At 38.3% G+C, this 4,439-nt stretch overlaps 1 long non-coding RNA gene across 1 annotated transcript; it reads left to right on the top strand.

The window, feature by feature from the left end:
• The first annotated feature begins 1,547 nt into the window (after positions 1 to 1,547).
• On the top strand, positions 1,548 to 2,918 carry LOC149119707 (uncharacterized). Its single transcript, XR_016227958.1, has 3 exons — positions 1,548 to 1,679; positions 1,883 to 1,998; positions 2,848 to 2,918. It is a non-coding gene; the product is annotated as an uncharacterized LOC149119707 (long non-coding RNA).
• Positions 2,919 to 4,439: the final 1,521 nt, after the last annotated feature.

Genomic DNA, 4,439 nt, shown 5'->3' with positions numbered 1-4,439 from the left:
GGAGGACAAGGCAATTTTGTCAAATGGATATCTCTTGTTATTACAAAATATTCTGAACACTTTTGTTCTCCTTCTCTTAACACCTTTGTTCCTTTTCCTTCTTTTAAGTTGAAGTAACATTTAGGTTTAATTTATTTTCAAAAGCATATAAAATATGATTCCTATTTTATTACATTGTTTCTCTGCATCCAGGCGTCCATTCACCCATCCTTCCTTTACCTTTATGTAGTGATGTCTGTGTGAAGCTTCAGTGTGAGCCTTCATGATTTCTTCCTCATGAAATGTAAGTAGATTTACTCTCTATGCTATGGAATTTTTGAATAGAAAATATTACATATAAGAACAAATAGATGGAACATTTTAAAAGCAGTATTCTATTTTGTCCCTTTGAAGAATAAGAAATAGTCATGCATTGCCAGATAAAATGCAAGACTTTGTATTATGTTTGAGTTAAAAGACTACAAATAGTATTTCAATGTAAACAAGTTGCAAATATTGCATTATACATAGTTATCTAAAATATATTTGTCATTTGTCAGTAATTTAACTTGTGACCTTGTATTTTTCATAACCCTAATGTAAACATATTGCAACTTCTGCAGGAAAATTTTGGAGTCTTTTAAAATTATTTATTTATTTGAAAGGCAGAAAGAGTGAGAGCAAGAGATCTTCCATCAACTCGTTCACTTCCCAGATGCCCAGAACATCCACGGATGATTCATGCAAAAGCTATAAACCAGGAAATCCATCTGGGTCTCCAACATGCATGGCAGGAACCCAAGTACTTGAACCATTATTCGCTCTTTTCCATGCATGTTTGTAGGGAGCTGGATCAGAGGAGAAGTAGCCAGGACTTGAACTGTTACTGGTATGGGATTCCAGAATCATAGCAGCTGCTTAACACTGTGCAACAATGCCCTGTCCTGGTATGAGTCTATCATATTTCTTCCTACATCCATTTATCCATCCCATTTATAGTTTTATTTAACTTCCTCTGAGATTCAGACCAAAAATTATGGCATTTGACTTGAGCCATTCCTATATTATACACACACATATAGGAGGGTATTTCAAAGGTTAATAGAAAATGGAATTAAAATATAAGTTTATATTATTTGAATTCTGTGCATTGTAGTGTCTAAAAATTCGTGGGATATCCATCTGATGAAAAACATATGTATGCATTTCAAAATTTTATCTCAAATAAACTTATACATTAATTTCATTTACCCACAATGTTTTGAAGTATTCTCATACATATATATATATATATATGTACATATACCTATTACAGTATATACCCCATGTTATATAATATAGGATATAAGCACACACTGGAAACACAATCTGAGTTGCTTATACTGTTGAAAAGTTTGATCTGTGACCCATGTCCTTTCCTGCAGGGTTTCCAGAATGAGGCAGAGACAAAGTCTCCTGTTCAGTTGAGACTTCAGTCACATAGAGGTGGTTAGGAGTCAAGAACATGGTTGCCCTAGTAGCTTATTTCCACTGATCTCACACTTTTACCCATGGGCAGGAGACCACCACCGGTGTGGGAAAGCCTGTGTCCACATATCAGGAATTGTTTCCTAGGTTGCTTCAGCTTTGGACAGTTGAATGACAGCAGCATGTGGAAGCCAATACAGCAACCTGCAAGAGCTCTCTGTTCAGCAGCAGCAGTGAGTCTGGTGTTCCAGAGGTCTGGGATCTAGGTCAAACAATGATCCCCAACCACTTCAAATCTTCCCATTATCCACAAGGCCACTGGGTTTGTTCAAATCTTGCCTTTGATCTGGGAACCAAAATGGCCTTAGCCATCAGCTGGGTGGCCTCAACCAAGGTGCCAGAAACCAGAACTAGAGATACTTCTTCTTGTGTTCAGACTCTCAGGATGGGCCTCTCTGCTGCTCAGAACAGTCCTTCACCCACTACAAGCTGCCAGAACTGACAGAGCCACCTATGAAGCCTCCATGAGGAAGAGGACATCCTGAAGCAGTAGTGAGTGAGCTCCTCAGCAAGCAGAGCCTCTAACCTTCATCTTCTCACTTTTCACATTGCACTCCCTACCTTCCTTATACCCATTTTCTTTCTAGCTTCAGTCTACCCAAAGCAACATCATAGGCATCCACTACAGTCTCCGGCTTCCTCAACTCCCTTCATTGAATGCTCTTGTTTCCATTCTTGTATTTCTACTCCTGATTGGATCCCATATGAAAAAAATCCTTATAGTCACTTAAATTCACTTTATTCATTTAAAAATGGGAGCACTCCCTCATTCCCCACTAAACTAAACTCCTACGAGTGGGAACCCTGTTTTATTCATTGCAAAATTTCAGTGTTGACAAAGATACTCTCCTTTGACCAACTTATACTCAAGCATCTGATCTCTTTTTCCGCTTGGTCTAGACTTCTGGATTTCTCAGTTTTTCCATGAATTGCCTAATTTTAGCAAGAAATATGTTAAATCATTTTTATCGATTCTACTATGTCTGATCATTATTGCTATCTGTCCTGTCCTGGTCACTCAGTCTCTTCTATTCCTCCAGTGATTTCTGATTGCCTTGGCATGCATTCATCAAGAAACCTATTAGGTTGCATTAGCCCAAATCAGTGGTAGACTGGATGTATCCTCTGAGTAAATTTGCCCACAAATTTACTGGCCCGCAGTCTATTGTATGGGTATTCAGTTCAACCTGCCCATTGGTGTATTCAAACTGAACTCCATCTGTAATCTCCACTGTAAAACCCCACCACACAGGTCCCTCTACCTGTCTCAGTTGTTTAGCTTTAAATAAAATTTTCACTACTGTTTTAAACAAGTATTTTAAGTAGTATTTTATTTAACAGCTATGGTGCCATGACTTGGACAGGATCAGAATCATCATTGGACTCCTGTATCTCTCTCCTGGGATCCCAGGTATGCATATGGCAATCCTTTACTTCACTTCTCACCGATGGATTTGGGACTCATTGGTGAGTCAGACTCCTGATGCATTGCTCCAGACATACTTCTGTTTATACTAGTCAGGGCAGATTTGATTTCTAGGATTCTGAGTGTGCTTTCTGTAGTTTAGTGAGAATCCTGGACTTGGTAAGGTACCTTCTTGACTGGAAAGACTTTTTTCTTGGCTTTTCAATTTTGTATGGGGACTATTTCGTGGCCCCCAGGACTGGAATACTTTTTCTTTGACCTTTGTGAGTCCTCCATGTTCACCATTTGTTCCTGTTTCTCTCATGGGGCAGAAGTGGAAGATGGCCCAAGTACTTGGGCCCTGCCACCCATGTGGGAGAACTGCATGGATTTCCAGGTTCCAGACTTCAGGCTGGCCTAAAACTGGCAGTTGTGGTTGTTTTCAGTGAAGTAGTGGATGGAATATATCTGTCTCTCTGTCACTGCCAAACGAATCAATCAATCAATCAGCCAACCAATCAATCTACCTTTAAAAAAATCTCCTTAAAGAGGCTGCACTAATACCTGTCTCTTACCAATGGCTCTCTCCTCTTTCCTCCTCCTACCTTCTGTAGTCCTCTTTTCAGTTGCCTTGAAAGCTCTAATACTTTCCCTCTGGACACTTACTTCTTGCACCCCTGTGTGGAAGGATGCAAGGCTTTTCTCTTGCCACTTCATTCACTCAGCTCTCTCCAGTCATATTAACTTTAGGTCCCCTGCCTCCACTCTGTACTCAAAGGACTCAGATTCCCCAAAAGAATGACCAGAAGCTCAAGTGGAAAAAAGCCTTTTGAAAATAGACCGAATATCTGTTCAACACTGATGAGGTTTGGAGACATTCAAACAGCTGATACATGTCCCCTCAGTTTCTCCCCTAGCATGAGATCCATAGTCCCCATTAGATTATATATTGTTTTCAAAGTAATTCTTAGAAGTGTTCACCCATATTGATTATACATTTATATATAGTGGATATTAACCTGTGAGCTTTGTATAATTGCTAACATTATAGAATGAAAGCTGTATGGTCTCTGTTTGCATCTGTCTGTATGTTCATATGAATGTATGTTAGGTACATGTGATATTTCCATATCTGGATGATAGAAAATAATGAATTTATAAAATTGGAGGGGTTACACTCAAATTGGCTTTGATATGAATGAGTACATATATACATATATATATTTATGTATATATATGTGAACATTTCTATAACTCCTAGAAATAAACCCAAATTCTTTTCAAATGCATGTAAATTAGGTAACTCTGTTGTAAATAAGGTAAGTTAATATCATAGATTTAATAAAAACAGCTTTATCTTCTGAGTTTTCAGTTTTAAGTATAACATGAGCACATATTCTCATTCTACTTGGCCTCACTTGTCCAGAAAGCCAATATTGTATCTATTGGATGTTTAAAGTTAGAGAAACCATAAACCTAACCTCAGACTATGTGGACAGGTAAAGATGCAGTAAAAATGAAGTGTGTG

Source organism: Oryctolagus cuniculus, chromosome X, assembly GCF_051225735.1.
Source record: "Oryctolagus cuniculus isolate XC-2025 breed Fujian yellow rabbit chromosome X, ASM5122573v1, whole genome shotgun sequence".
Taxonomy (NCBI): domain Eukaryota; kingdom Metazoa; phylum Chordata; class Mammalia; order Lagomorpha; family Leporidae; genus Oryctolagus; species Oryctolagus cuniculus.
Note: the sequence above shows the minus strand (reverse complement) of the source record. Positions and strands in the feature narration are given on the sequence as shown.